A 16,523-nucleotide genomic window follows, 5' to 3' on the forward strand; every position below is an offset into this window, starting at 1 on the left:
CTGTAAGAGAGATGCATATACAGTCGATGAAAACCAGATTTAAGAATACCTCAGAACGCAGGAAATCTTAACTTCTGAAAAACTGCTATACAGAACATGAAAATACACCATTATCAGCAAACATGTAAGAAAGCCACTTGTTTACTGAACTTTTAAAAAGGAGATACACACAAGAGATTCTTGAAAGACAAAATAGCAGAAGCAACAGTTCTCTACCCCCTCAAATCAGCCATAAAAGCACAAAACCAGAATTGTATGGACAAGAACTACAAGAAAAACTAAGTGTCAGTCTGGTGTGGAGGCTCATCCCTGTAATCCCAGCACTCTGAGAGGCCAAGGCAAGAGGGTGGCTGAGGCCAGGAGTTCGAGACAGGCCTGGGTAACATAGCAAGACCTTGTCTCTACAAAAAAAAAAAAAAGAATGAGTCAGGTGTAGTGGTGCGCACCTGTGGTCTTAGACACTCAGGAGGCTGAGGTGGGGGGAACACTTGAGCCCAGAAGTCGAGGTTGCAGTGAGCTGTGTTTTTGCCACTGCAGTCCAGTCTGGGTGACAGAGTAAGACCTTGTCTCAAAAAAACAAAAACAAACAAAAAAACCTAACCAGGCACAGTGGCTCAGGCCTGTAATCCCAACACTTTGGGAGGCCAAGTTGGGTCGATTACCTGAAGTCAGGAGTTTAAGACCAATCTGGCCAAGATGGTGAAACCCTGTCTCTCCTAAAAATACAAAAATTAGCCAGGCGTGGTGGTGTATAACTGTAATCCAGCTACTTGGGAGGCTGAGGTGGGAGGATTGCTTAAACCCAGGAGGCAGAGAGGCTGCAGTGAGCCAAGATTGCACTACCGCACTCCAGCCTGGGCAACAGAGTGAGACCCTGTCTCAAAAATACAAAACAAAACAAGACTACGTGACAATCCTAGCCATAAAGTCCTAAATGGTACAAAACTGTCTTACTGTCATAAACAACTGAAAAACAGGATGAAATATATGAAACACCTGGTTTCAGATGCTGGGCGATAGGCAGCACAGGTGTGTGGGATCTGGGAGCAGAAAACACACATGGGGAACCCTGCACACGCCCTGACCTCATTCCTGGAAGCAATTTTTGGGCATGGTATATGAAGGGGGAACCAAGAACACTATCCTTTTACCATGTCGTGAGTCAGTCTGGAGTTGGGAAGGGTGGGCTGGCTGGAATTTGTGGAACTACATGTGGGCAAGAAGGGATCTACTCAGAAGGGAAGCTCAAAAAGTCTGCATTTGGGGGTGGATGTCTTAAGTCTTTGGCTAACACAAGTCTGCACATAATTCTGAGAAGTCACAAAGGGACAGTTGTCCAGATTCCATCGCCACCTCTTAACACTTGGGGCAATCAATAAAAATGGCAACAGATGGCCCTAACTAGGAAATATGAGGCAGCCTGGAACAAAAGCTCAGCACCTGCTTACCAAAATAGACTCCAATACTCTCTAAAGGGCATCCACAAAGTCCCAACACTCAACAACACAAGGTTTCAAACGTTCCACACCAACAAAAATTATTAGACACAAAAAAATTAGCAGATTGTAATTCCATAGTTGAGTTGGCTATGAGTGAAACACAGTATTTAGCAGGCAAGGACATTGAGAACACTAATAAATAGGTTAAAATATTTAAAGGAAAATAAAAATACTTAAAATACAAAGTGGAAAATATAAAGAAAACAAATGAAATTAGTGAAAAATACACAATCTGAAATTTAAAATTCACGGAATGTGAGATACAAAGATGGGTGACTTTGACACACAGCAATACAAACTACTCAAAATAGCACACAAAGAAAAACCTGGAAGAAAATGAGCACAACCTCAGTGACCTTTAGGACAATATTAACTGGCCTCACACATAGGAAAGCAGAATCCAAGACAAAAAGTAGAGAGAGGAGTGAGGGGAAAATATAATGGCAGAAAGTTGTCCAGATGTGATAAAATGCATGTAACCACAGGGCTAACAAGCTCAGCAAAGCCCAAGTAAGATCAAAAACAAAGGAAACCACACCAAGGCACTTCTTCATCAAATTTCTAAAAACCACTGATACAAATAAGTTTTTTTAAATAGCTAAAGAACAGAAGATACATTAAATACAGGAAAACAAAAATAAAACTGACTCCAAAATTGATGTCAGAAACAACGTAAGCCTGAAGACAGTGGAATACATCTTTAAGGTGCTAAAACATAAGCAAACCAGGCTGGTGCAGTGGCTCACGCCTGTAATCCCAGCACTTTGGGAGACTGAGGGGGGCGAATCACATGAGGTCAGGAGTTCAAGACTAGCCTGGCTAACACAGTGAAACCCTGTTTCTACTAAAAATACAAAAAATTAGCTGGGTGTGGTGGCGCACGCCTGTAATCCCACCTACTCGGGAGGCTGAGGCAGGGGAATCGCTTGAACCCAGGAGGCGGAGGTTGCAGTAAGCCAAGATTGTGTCACTGCACTCCAGCTGGGGCAAGAAGAGCAAAACTCCGTCCAAAAAAAAAAAAGCAAACCAACTTACCTATGGACTTAAAATGCTATATTCAGCAAAAAATACCTTCCACTTGCAACACATTGATAATTAAACTAAATAGAAACAGTCTAATTGTACCAATTAAGACTATAAAGGGAAAAGCCAAACAAATTAGCCTCAAGACAAAATGTTACCACAAATCAAAGGACAATTCCAAATTCTAAAAGAGTGAATTAATTAAAAAGCCATAATAATCTTAAATGCATATGAACTCAATTACAGAGTACCGAAACACATGAAGTAAATCTGACAGAAAGACAAAGACATATCCATAATTATACTTAATTATACAACTCTTCTCTCAGCAGTTGATATAACAAGTGGATAGGAAAATCAGAAAGATTATCATGAATACGCCAATTAAAAAAATAGAAAAATTTAAAAAAGAAAATCAAAAGGAATATAGAAGACCTGAACAACCTGAACAACCAACCTTACTTAGCTGACATTTAAAGAATACTAAACCATTAACGCCAAAATAGTTTTTCAAGTTCACATGGAAACATTCACTCAGATACATATTTCTGAATCATACAGGTCTCAGGCGGAGCATGGTGGCTCACATCTGTAATCCCAGCACTTTAGGAGAGGCCAAGGTGGGCGGATCACTTGAGGTCAGGATTTTAAGACCAGCCTGGCCAACATGGTGAAACGCTGTCTCTACCAAAAATACAAGGGGTGGGGGGGTGGAGAAAGAAAAAAAAAAGCCCAGGCATGGTGGTGGGCAACTGTAATTCCGGCTAAGGCAGGAGAATCGCTTGAAACTGAGACGTGGAGGTTGCAGTGAGCCAAGATCACGCCAATTCACTCCAGCCCAGAGCCAAGACTCCATCTCAAAACAACAATAACAATAATAATAATAAAAGTCTCAACATGTTTAAGATAATACAATCTGAAAGCAAAGTTTACAGTTCTTCCATGGAGACTAAAACTGGGAGATGGGCTGACTGCCAAGAACCGCTCTGCCCACTTCACCCAGCATGTTCATACGCACTGAGATGTGGACAGAAGCTCAATAATAGCTAATGGGTGAAGAATTAAGCATGTGATGGCCTCAAACAGTGAAGACAAGATACAGACAGGAAGCAGGAGCAAGTCTACCTGAAGCATCTCTGGAACATGTCTGGTCTTAGAGTAGACAAGGATGGAAGGAGGTAAGAAATGAAAAAAAGAGAAGTAAAAGTAAAAAGTATTTCAAGAGCTATTAGAATTGCACCAAGTGTCAAGAACCCTTTTCAATCCCCAACATACACACAACCCCACACTGGATGTACTGAGTCCTGGGTTCTAGGAAAGGGTGCCTCAAATGCTAAACATCCCCCTATGTCCCCAGAGTCAACACTTCCATTTAGAAGAAACAGAATTTTGCTATTTATCACTCAAGAAAAGGTAAGCCATTCATAATCAAAGAATTGAGAAAAATGAAAGTGAGCAGCACCACTATCCCTGAAATGATATGAGATCTAAAATGATTATAAAGAATTGGCATCTCCAAGGAAACTGAAGATATTATAATAACAGAATGGGAACAAGAGACTATGAAAAGGGAAAGCAGCTCCTGAAAATTAAAAAATAAATAAAGAGAATCTGGCATTTAAAAAGCTTGCAAGTTAACTAATTTGTCCATAAAAAGCTAAACAAACTGAAAAAATCAACAACTTCTTAGACTAGTCAGAGAACTGAGGTCACAAGACAAACAACTGTCCGCAAAACTGGAGAGACAGGCAGAGACAGAGAATCACAACTTACTAGATCAGAAACCTCCACACAGGAACCAGGGCCATGGTAAGAAAAACCTAAACTGCAACCGACATTGCTGGAGAATCAGCATGGGCAAGTCTGACAAAAACTCCAGGGGTTGGGGGCTGTCTTAAGAGGACCCCCACACTTTCCTGAATTTTTCCTCTACAAGCTGAAGAAGTTGGTCAAGCCATCCTGTCCCACAAGGGGTGGGGGTGGGGAGACTGAGAAGCACAAGCAAAGGTCACAACCCAGGGGTACAAGCCTCATGAAGAGATTGACAGGCAATCACAGGACTACAGACTGCTTCCCCTCCCCAGTACACCTTACCACCACCTTGCTAAAGACCTGTTATTACCACAGCTCCTCTTACCCGACATCATGTGCGCCTTTCAACAAGAAATCACAGGCTTATTGAAATGCAAATACTAGTATTAAGAGACAAAACAAGCATCAGAATCAGACTCAACTAGGCAGGGAATTACCAACTAGGTCTGTTAATTCCACCCAGACCAGGAATTTAAATGAACTATGATTAATATGCTAAAGTCACTAATGAGTAATATAGACAACATGAAAGAATAGATGGACAATATATACAGAGATGGAACTTCTAATAATCAAAGAAAGCTATGAATAAACACTTTAACAAAAGCAAAGAATGCCTTTCAGATATAGGCTTATTAGTAGACTGGACGGGAAGAACCAAACAACGTCTGAGTTTAAGGGCATGTTAATAGGAACTTCCAAAACTGAAAAGCAGAGAAAATCCCCTGAATATCCAAGAAGTATGGGACAGGTACAAAAGACATAACTTACACATTATGGAAATGCAAGTAGGTAAAGGAAGAAAGGAACAGAAGCAATGTAAAGCAAAGACTGAGTTTTTTTTTTTTTTTTTTTTTTTTTTTGAGTCTTGCTCTGTCGCCCAGGCTGGAGGGCAGTGGTACCATCTCAGCTCACTGCAACCTCTGCCTCCCAGGTTCAAGCGATTCTCCTGCCTCAGCCTCCCAAGTAGCTGGGACTACAGGCATGTGCCACCCCAGCTAATTTTTGTATTTTTAGAAGAGATCGGGTTTCACCATGGTGGTCAGGCTGGTCTCAAACTCCTGACCTCGTGATTCGTCCGTCTCGGCCTCCCAAAGTGCTGGGATTACAGGCATGAGCCACCACGCCCGGCCAAGACTGAGATTTCCCAGAAATTAATGCCAGACACCAAACCACAAATCCAGGAAGCTCAGAGAATGCCAAGCCGAATAAATGCCAGAAAAAAACCTACACCAAAGAGTATCATATTCAAACTGCAGAAAAATCAAAGGTAAAGAAAAAAAAATCTTTGCTGGGCATGGTGGCTCACACCTGTAATCCCACTGCTTTGGGAGGCCGAGGTGGGTGAATCACTTGAGGTCAGGAGTTTGAGACCAACCTGGCCAACAAGGTGAAAACCCATCTCTATAAAAATACAAAAATTACCAGTAATCCCAGTTACTCGGGAGGCTACGGCAGGTGAACTGCTTGAACCAGGGAGGCAGAGGTTGCAGTGAGCTGAAATCAGGCCACTGCATTCCAGCCCAGGTGACAGGAGCAAGACTGTCTCAAAAAAAAAAAAGAAAAGAAAGAAAAAGAAAAACATCTTGAAAGAAACCACCTTACCACAGAGGAATAAAGAATTATACGAGACTTCTCCTCAGAAGCCAGGCAAAGTAAGAAGACAGTAGAAGGAACTATTTAAAGTGTTGAGAGGAAAAAAACTACTAACCTACAGTTTTATATCCTGCAGAATTACTTCAAGGGAAGGAGAAATAAAATACTTTCTCAGACAAACAAAAAGTGATGAAATTTGTCACCAGCAGACCTGCCTCGTAAGAAACGTTAAAAAGAAGGTCTTTAGAAAGAAGGAGGCCGGGCGTGGGGGCTCAGATCTGTAATCTCAGCACTTTGGGAGGCCGAGACAGGCGGATCACGAGGTCAGGAGATCAAGACGATCCTGGCTAACATGGCGAAACTCCGTCTCTACTAAAAATACAAAAAATTTAGTCGGGCGTGGTGACAGGCGCCTGTAGTCCCAGCTACTCGGGAGGCTGAGGCAGGAGAATGGTATGAACCTGGGAGGCAGAGCTTACAGTAAGCCCAGATGGCGCCACCACACTCCAGCCTGGGCGAGGGAGCGAGACTGCCTCAAAGAAAAAGAAAAGAAGGAAAATTTAGCTGGGTGTGGTGGCAAGTGCCTATAATCCTAGCTACTTGGGAGGCTGACGCAGGAGAATTGCTTGAACCTGGGAGGCAGAGGTTGCAGTGAGCTGAGATCGCACCACTGCACTCCAGGCTGGGCAACAGAGCAAGACTCCATCACTCCATCTTTTCAAAAAATAAAAATAAAAAAAGAAGGAAAATATAGGTCAGAAGCTCAGATCTATATAAAGGAAGAAAGAACATTAATGAAGAAATAAGTGAAAATAATATAACAACATACAATATACAATTACAATAAAAACATATTTATAATAAAAATAGAATATAAAAACTTTTTTTCAGACAGGGTCTCACTCTGTCACCCAGGCTGGAGTGCACTGATGTGATTATGGCTCATTGCAACCTCAACCTCCCAAGACTCAAGTAGTCCTCCCGCCTCAACCTCCCAAGTAGCTGGTACTACAGGAATGCACCATCATGCCTAGCCAAATTTTTTTTATTTTTCATAGAAATGAGGTCTCACTACATTGCCCAGACTGGTCTGGAACTCCTGGGCTCAAGTGATCCTCCAACTTAGGCCTTCCAAAATGCTGGGATTATAGGCATGAGCCACAGCATACTGGCCTGGCCTATTTTTCTTAATCGAGTAACAATGTACGTACACACACACACACACACACACACACACACACACACACAATGAATGGCAGCGATGATGATACAATCAGACTGGAGAGAGAATTAGGAATACAGCCATCCCTCCGTATCTATGGGGGACTGGTACTAGGACCCCCTTCGACACCAAACTCCATGGATGCCCAAGTCCCTTACATAAAATGGTGTTGTATTTGCATCCAACATAGGCACATCCCCTCCCATATACTCTAAATCATCTCCAGATTACTAATAATGCCAAATACAAAAGCTATGTAAATCGTTGTTACAATGCATCATTTAGAAAAAAATGACAATAATGTACTTGTTTATATTATAGGCACAATGATATTTTTCTGGATATTTTCAATGTGTGTGTGGTTAAATCCACAGATGTAAAACCCACGGATGCAGAGGGCCAACTAAATTTTATCATTATAAGGTACATGGCACTACCCCTAAAGCAATATAATGTTATTTTAAAGTAGGCTTGGGGAGGGGGAGTTTTGTTTTTGTTTTTTAAGAAAAAAAAACGGGGAGAGGAGGGGAGGGAAAAGGGAAGAAAGGGAAGGAGAAAGAAAGGGAGAGGCCAGGCGCGGTGTCATGCCTGTAATCTCAGCACTTTGGGAGGTCGAAGCAGGTGGATTACCTGAGGTTGGGAGTTCGAGACCAGTCTGGCCAACATGGTGAAACCCTATCTCTACAAAATTACAAAAAGTAGCTGGGCATGGTGGTGTGCACCCTGTAGTCCCAGCTACTGAGGAGGCTGAGGCAGGAGAATTGCTTGAACCCGGGTGGTGGACCAGGTTGCAGTGAGCTGAGACCACGCCACTGTACTCCAGCCTGGGCGACAGAGCGAGACTCCATCTCAGGAAAAAAAAAAAAGTTCAAAAACTTAACTGGCTGGGCACGGTGGCTCACGTCCGTAATCCCAGCGCTTTGGGAGAGCAAGGTGCATGGATCGCTTAAGCTGAGCTCAGGAGTCCGAGACCAGCCTTTGTAACATGGTGAAATTCTGTCTCTATTTTTTAAAAATTTTTAAAAATTAACAAAAAAATCCTTGATATGCTAAGAAATGGAAAAAAAGTGGAATAATATAAAACGCTCAATTAAAACCACAGAAAGCAGAAAAGAGTGGAAGGCAAAAAAAAGAAAAAAGGACAAGGGCAAAGAATAGACAACAGTAACATAAATATGACACGGTATTACTCCACCTACATAAATAATCATTTTCTATGTTACTGATCTAAATATACCAATTAAGACAGACTCAGAGTGGATCAAAAACAAGATGCGCCGGGCGCGGTGGCTCACGCCTGTAATCCCAGCACTTTGGGAGGCCGAGGCGGGCGGATCACAAGGTCAGGAGATCGAGACCACGGTGAAACCCCGTCTCTACTAAAAATACAAAAAATTAGCCAGGCGCGGTGGTGGGCGCCTGTAGTCCCAGCTACTCGGGAGGCTGAGGCAGGAGAATGGCGTGAACCCGGGAGGCGGAGCTTGCAGTGAGCCGAGATTGCGCCACTGCACTCCAGCCTGGGCGACAGAGCGAGACTCCGTCTTAAAAAAAAAAAAAAAAACAAAAAAAAAACAAGATGCAACTTCATGCTAGATATAAGACATCCACTTTAACTATAAATACACACACATTTAAAGTAAATGGATGAAGAAAAGATACAGCTTGCTACCAATAATCAAAAGAAAGTGGGAAGCTATATTAATTTTAGAGAAAGCAGAGTTTGGAGGAAGAAAAGTTATCAAAGATAAAGAGGGGCAATACATAAAACAAAGGTGTCAACTCTCCAAGAAAACAGAACAATCCTTAACGTGCATGTGCCTAAAAATGGAGCATCAAAATATGTGAGGAAAAAAACTGACGGAACCATAGGAAGAGACAGATTAACTCCACTAAAGGTTGAGTATCTCTTATTCAAAATGCTTGGGACCAGAAGTGTTTCACATTTCAGAATATCTGCATATGAAATGAGGTATCTTGGGAATGGGACCCAAGTTTAAACACAAAATTTGTTTCATATAAACCTTCTATATACCCCCTGAAAATAATTCTGTGTAATATTTTAAATAATTTTGTGCATGAAACAAAGTTTATACTCATTGAAGTATCAAAAACCAAAGGTGTCATACAAAAAATTAGCCGGGCGAGGTGGCGGGCGCCTGTACTCCCAGCTACTCGGGAGGCTGAGGCAGGAGAATGGCGCAAACCCGGGAGGCAGAGCTTGAAGTGAGCTGAGATCCGGCCACTGCACTCCAGCCTGGGTGACAGAGCGAGTCTCAAAAAAAAAAAAAACCAAAGGTGTCACTAGCTCAACTCATGTGGACAATCTTGTTTGCTATCATCATCATTCCTGACACTGAATTTATATGCTACCAACAGCAACCATTCTCTTACACTAATTCACACACAAGTTCTTAACAGGAAAAATGATAGCATACCATTAACACAGTGAAAAAATAATATGTTCAGGATACCTAAGCAGCACAGTAGCAGCGCCAGAATACCTATGTCAGCTATTAACAGCAACAACAAACAACAGTTTGCCTTTACTCTCCACCTACAATGCTGTGTTTTGTGTGTTTTATTTTTTTAGGTGAGAAAAAATATCAGAAGCAGTTGAGGGACCAGAAAGTGGGTCCTTAGGAATGAGCAAGCATTCTACTGGATGGTTTTTCAAAGTGTTTCCTCTAGTCAACTGCCTCATGAACAAGTTTTTATCTTAAGTCTCTCTTTGATAGTATAAATTGACATGGTTTCTTGCTGTGTTACAAATGCACCCTGCTCTAGTCCTCCAATAAGCCCATCACACATTTTCCCCATGTCATCAACAGGCACTTTTTCTTTAGTATTAATGTCATCTTCATCACCCAATTGTGGAATCACGTGAGTTACTCAAAAAGTTTCAGATTTTTAAGTATTTTGGATATCAGGTTTTTGGATTAGGGATGCCCAATCTATATTATGGTTACGGATTTCAACATCCTTTCCATCAGTAATGGACAGATCCAGAAGACAAAATCAGTAAGGATATGGATGAACTCAACAAGCACCATCAAATCTATCTGACTACAGATCAAATCTAATCTATATATTTGATCTATAGTCAAATCTAAAGACTACTTCACCCAACAGCAGCAGAATACAAACTCTCTCAAGTTCACATGGAAAAAATACACCAAAACGGACCACATTATGAACTGTAAAACACAGCTTCACAAATTTAAAAAAATACAAATCATATAGTATATGCTGTCATACAACGATGGAATTAATCTAGAAATCAGTAACAGAGAGATGCCTGAAAAATCTCAAAATACATGGAGATTAAACAACACATTCCTAAGCACATGGGTCAAAGAAGAAACTGCAAGAGAAATTTAAATATATTTTGAAGTAAATGAAAATGAAAACATAACTCACCAACATTCAGCAAAAGCAGTGCTTACCAGAGAAATTTATAGCAATTAATGCATTAATTTATAGCAATTAATAATCTTTTTTTTTTTTTTGAGACAGTGTCTCGCTCTGTGGCCCAGGCTGGAGTGCAGTGGCATGATGTTGATGCGCTGCAACTTCTGCCTCCCAGATTCAAGTGATTCTCCTTCCTCAGCCTCCCGAGTAGCTGGGATTACAGGCGCACATCACCACGCCCAGCTAATTTTTCTATTTTTAGTAGAGACAAGGTTTCACCATGTTGGCCAGGCTGGTCTTGAACTCCTCACCTCTGTCCCCCTTAGCCTCCCAAAGTGCTGGGATTACAGGCTTGAGTCACCACGCCCAGCCAAAGAAAGATCTAAAGTTAATAATCTAAGCTTCTTAGGAAGCTAGAAAAAGAATCCACGGTGAGGAGAGGAAAATAAAATTATAAAATTATAAAATAAATTTTATTTTTTTATAAATAAAATTATAAAAATTAGAGCAGAAATCACTACAATTGAAAATCAAAATCAATAGAGAAGAATCAATGAAACCAAAAGTTAGTTGCTTGTGGAAATGCAAAATGGTACAGCTGCTCTGGAAGACAGTTCGGCAATTTCTTGCAAAGTAAACATACTTTTAACCGTAAACCAGGAGTTGTGCTCCTTGATATTTATCCAAGCGTTGAAAATATCCCTACACAAAAATCTGCACAAAGATATATATAGCAGCTTCATTCATTTTGTTGTGTTGTTTCTTTTTTTTTTTTTCTTGAGACAGGGTCTCACTCTGTTGCCCAGGCTGGATGAAGTGTGGTAGCAAGATCAGTGCTCACTGCAGTTTCTCCCCCCTTGGCTCAAGCCATCCTCCCACCTCAGCCTCCCAACTGGCTGGGACCACAGGTGTGAGCCACGGTGCCCTGCTACTTTTTGTATTTTTTTGTAGAGATAGGGTTTTGCCATGTTGCCCAGGCTGATCTAGAATTCCCAGGCTCAACAGATCAGCCTACCTCGACCTCCCAAGATACTAGGATTACAGGTGTGAGCTACCACCCCCGGCCTATAGCAGCTTTATTCAAAACTGCCACAATTTGGAAGCAACCAAGATGTTTCTTCAGTAGGTGAATGGATAAACTGGTGCATCCAAACAGTAAAATATTATTTGGTGCTAAAAAGAAATGAACTATCAAGTCATAAAAAGACACAGAGGAAATTTATGTGCATATTAATTACTAAGTGAACAAATCCAATCTAAAAAGACTCCATACTGTATGATTCCAACTGTATGCTGTTATTCTGGAAAAGACAAAACTAGGGAAACAATAAAAAATCAGCACTTGCCAGGGGTTAAAGGTGAGAGAGAGAAGAACAATGGGAAAACAAGGGATTTTCAGGGTAGTGAAACACCAAGAATGAACCTTAATGTAAACTATGGACTTTGGGTGATAATGACACGTCAATGTAGGTTCATCAACTTTAACAAATATACCACTCTATGAGATGGTGGGGCGGGGATGGGGCAGGGTATGCTGCAAATTTGTGAGGGAAAGGAATATATGGGAACTCTGTTATTTTCCTGAGTACCTAAAACTGCTCTAAAAAAATAAAGTCCATTATCTCTTTGCAACTCTAAAACTGTATCAAGCAAGATCATAAGTTTAAAAACTGTTAGTCTAGACTTATTCTTCTGTCATCAACGTTGAGCTAGAAAGTCAGGCACTGTGGGGCACACCTTTAGCCCCAGCTACTCAGGTGGCTGAGGCAGGAGGATCACTTGAACCTAGGAGCTTAAGTCCAGCCTGGGCAATACAGTTAGACTCCTTCTCTTTAAAACAAACAAAACTGGGCCAAAAAACAATAAGACAAGAGAGTAGTATTGTCAATATTGTAGCAAAATGATTTTGAACTCTGAACTTCATACCTGGTTAAATTATTAACTGACAGTATACACATTTCTATACACATATGTGTATAGAAATTATATTTCATATACATCTAAATTAGCTGTATATTTCATATACAGCTAAAAATTATATTTCATATACATCTTCTTTGGAAGTTACTGAAGGATACATTTCAGGAAATAAGAAAAGTAACATAAACACATAGGATCTGAGAAACCATAGATATAACCTAGAAGAGCAGCAGGTTCCAGCAAGACTTATGTGATATAGGCTGACAGACCCATACAGGTGGGAGTGAGACACCAGGGACTCGAGAAAGGCTGTTTCCAAGAAACTGACTCCACGCAACGGAAGTGTAAGAAGGTAAATGACCCCTATCACAGATTAAAGGTTAATAACTGATGTAAAAAAAGTCTATGAAAGTAATGAAGAAAAATAGATGTAATATCAGAGAAAGGAAGGCCAAATAGGCCCTTACAAGCCAAGATCACAAATAACACTGCACAGAGACACCGTTTCTCACCCACAAGACAGACAAAACCACATATTTGACAACATATGTCACTGGCAAGACTGTGAGAAGACAGAAACTCTTTACATATTTTATTACTGGTAAGAATGCAAAATGGGCCTGGCACCATGGCCCACAAAGCTCAGGAGCTCACGAACAGCCTGGTCAACATGGTAAAACCCCATCTCTACAAAAAACACAAAAATTAGCCGGGCGTCGTGGCACATGCCTGTAGTCCCAGCTACTTGGAGGCTGACGTGGAAGAATCGCTTGAGCCCAAGAGGTTGAGGCTGCAGTGAACCCTGATCATGCCACTGCTCTCCAGCCTGGGTGACAGAATGAGATCCCATCTCCAAAAACGAAAAAAGAAAAAAAGAATGCAAAATAATACAGAATTGATGGAGGGGAATCTGGTGAGCTCTCACAAAATTATACATGAATTGAAGATTTGACTCAATTCTATTTCCAGAAATTTATCCAGTGACACAACACCAAGACATACTGACAAATCAAAGGTAAGCCTTTTTTTTTTTTTTTGAGCCGGAGTCTCACACTTTCACCCAGGCTGCAGTGCAGTGGTGTGATCTTGGCTCACTGCAACCTCCGCCTCCCAGGTTCAGGTGATTCTCCTGCCTAGCCTCCCAGGTAGCTGGGATTACAGGCACCCACCACCATGCCCAGCTAATTTTTACATTTTCAGTAGACATGGGGTTTCGTCATGTTGGCCAGGCTAATCTCAAACTCCTGACCTCAAGTGATCCACCCGCCTCGGCCTTCCAGAGTGTTGGGATTACAGGTGTGAGCCACTCCGCCCAGCCCATTGTAGCTATTATCTGTAAGAGCGGAAGAGTAGAAACAACTCACATGTCCAGTAATAACGGATACCAAATGAATATGGTACAGCCACACAATGAAGTACTATTCATCTGTAAAAAACAATGAGGAAGAGCTAGCTCTACATACTGCTAGAGTGGTCACGAACACACACTGTTAAGCAGAAAAAGTAAAGAACAGTAAGTTAATGGGTACTTATTAACTGGACCCTGTTATCAGTTTGTCACTAAAAGGGGAGTTATATCACCCATCACTGACTTCCCAGTGGGAAACAGAAGATCCTTTAATATATAGCTTTATTATATCTATTTGTTAAAGAAAATAGAACCGTAATTTATAAAATAAACTATTCTATGATTCTAAAACAGTTAAACTATACTGAACCATAATATGCAAGAAACAAAATACAATCAAAACTGTTTTAACAGAGACTTACTCAGGCACATGTTCCAAAATAAGACCAACTGTTTTAAATGAACTTTGTGTACACTCAGATGCTCCAATGATAAAGACCAATGTCTGATCCAGCAGCTCATCTGGACTAGAAATTCTAAACCAATCCCCATCTATATCATACTTCCTGACTTCCAACCCTATGACTCACTCCTCCCCTTGAGTTCTCACTTAACTATTGATAAGTTCTTGGAAACTGAGACTTTACACAAAACAATATAAAGCAGGTCCTCGAACACTGTCAGTTCAATGTTCAAAGTTGTTTCCTTGTAACACTGGAAAAACTGGTTTTGTTTTCCTTGAAGTCACAGTTTGCAAGAACTTACGGACAACATTAAGTGAGGACTTACCATATCTTTCTTTGAAAATTTCACTGAGAGTCCACCAAGGTGATACTCTCCTTGTTGCTCACTCAGCTTTGTATGACAGACAGTCGTCTCTGGGGATGCAGCAGATAAAGAAATATGACTACATAAACTTAAAAGAGAAATAAGAAAATATAAGAGATGAGTGATCATCATCTATGGAGGACACGTGATAATCCATCTCCAAAGAAAACACTTCACAGACTCCCCAGTAAGGCAGGAGAAGTCCAGGCAACAAGAGGCATTTCCTCGCAGACAGCTTGCCATCATCTTGGTGCCTTCCTAGAGGAACATCCTAGGATCAATAGACTCAAGGAAAGCCTCCAAATGAAACAGAAACTAATAGCAGAGACACAAAGAAACTCATAAGCAACAAGGCTAATACTAGAAAGGCTGTTTAAAAAGCAATTTATCAGCAGGCACAGTGGTTCATGCCTGTAGTCCCAGCACTTAGGGAGACCAAGGCCAGTGGATCACTCCAGCTCATGAGTTCAAGACCAGCCTGGACAACACGGCGAAACCCCATCTGTACAAAAAATACAAAAATTAGCAGGGTGTGAGGGCACTCACGCCTGTAGTCCCAGCTACTCAGGAGACTGAGGTGGGAGGATCTCTTGAGCCTCAGAGGTTGAGGCTGCAATGAGCCAAGATCATGCTACTGTGCTCCAGACTGGGACACACAGCGAGACCCTCTCTCAAAACAAACAAAAAGTAATTTATATCCCCAGAAACATAAGCTGCTTGCATCTATGAAATAAACAAGTATGAGAATAAAAAAGCTGGGTGTAGTGGTACATGTGCCTATATTCCCAGCTACTTGAAAAGCTGAGATGGGATGATCTCTTGAGCCCAACAGTTTGAAACCAGCCTGGGTAAAAGCAAAAGGAGAAGGAAGAGGGAAGGCACTTAGAAATTAAGTTGCTGACTGAAATAAAAACACAAAACAAAACAGAAAAGGTGGGAAAATATAAAGTCAATAAGCTCCCCCAGAGAATGGGAAAATGTGCCGGGTGCAGTGGTTCATGCCTGTAATCCCAACACTTTGGGAGGCCGAGGCAGACGGATCACAAGGTCAGGAGTTCGAGACCAGCCTGGCCAACATAGTGAAACCCCAACTCTACTGAAAGAAAAAAAAAATAACGAAAAAACAAAATTAGCCGGGCATGGTGGCGTGCGCCTGTAATCCCAGTTACTCTGGAGGCTGAGGTAGGAGAACAGCTTAACAGGGGAGGCAGAGGTTACAGTGAGCCGAGATCGTACCACTGCACTCCAGCCTGGGTGACAGAACAAGACTCTGTCTCAAAGAAAAAAGGGGGGGGGGGAAGGGGGCCGGGGTGGCTCAAGCCTGTAATCCCAGTACTTTGGGAGGCAGAGGTGGATGGATCACCTGAGGACAGGAGTTCAAGACCAGCCTGGGCAATATGGTGAAACCCTGTACTCTACTAAAAATACAAAAAAGTTAGCCGGGTGTGGTGGTGCATGCCTATAATCCCAGCTACTGGGGAGACTGAGGCAGCAGAATCGTTTGAACCTGGGTTTCGGTGAGCCAAGGTCGTGCCATTGCACTCCAGCCTGGGCAACAAAAGCAAAACTCCATCTCAAAAAAAAAAAAAAGAAAAAATATATCAGAAAAGGAAAATACTGCAACCTTTGCTAAAATACTAAAAATGGAGGTTAACACCAGTGGAAAACATGTGAAAAAAAATTTTACCATATACCTGAATAGTACTTGTTACCCAATGTCATTAGGCATAAACTGCGACTTAGTAACTAATTAAATTTCAACATAATTATAGATAAACATACGTTATTTTCAAAATAGAAATTCCTGATACGGTGAATGAGATAAAGAAAATATAAAATTATTACTTTCAAATTTTTCCTCTATCAT

The 16,523-nt window shown here is 41.3% G+C and overlaps 1 protein-coding gene across 8 annotated transcripts in view; it reads right to left on the minus strand.

Annotated features, from left to right (window-relative positions):
- LOC105498793 (spindlin 1) overlaps nucleotides 1-16,523 on the minus strand; it is an 86,507-nt gene that overhangs the window by 31,980 nt on the left and 38,004 nt on the right. The window contains exons 1-2 of one of the 8 annotated variants that reach the window (XM_071077587.1): nucleotides 14,618-14,636; nucleotides 13,845-13,906 (exon numbers count right to left, since the gene is read on the minus strand). The exons of 6 other annotated variants lie outside the window; for them this stretch is intronic. The gene's annotated coding sequence lies outside the window, so the exon portion shown is untranslated. Of the gene's footprint in view, nucleotides 1-13,844; nucleotides 13,907-14,617; nucleotides 14,637-16,523 lie in introns of those variants that run through there. One more of the 8 variants, XM_071077586.1, reaches the window with a different exon arrangement.

This window comes from Macaca nemestrina, chromosome 14 (genome assembly GCF_043159975.1).
Source record: "Macaca nemestrina isolate mMacNem1 chromosome 14, mMacNem.hap1, whole genome shotgun sequence".
In the NCBI taxonomy this organism is placed as follows: Eukaryota; Metazoa; Chordata; class Mammalia; order Primates; family Cercopithecidae; genus Macaca; species Macaca nemestrina.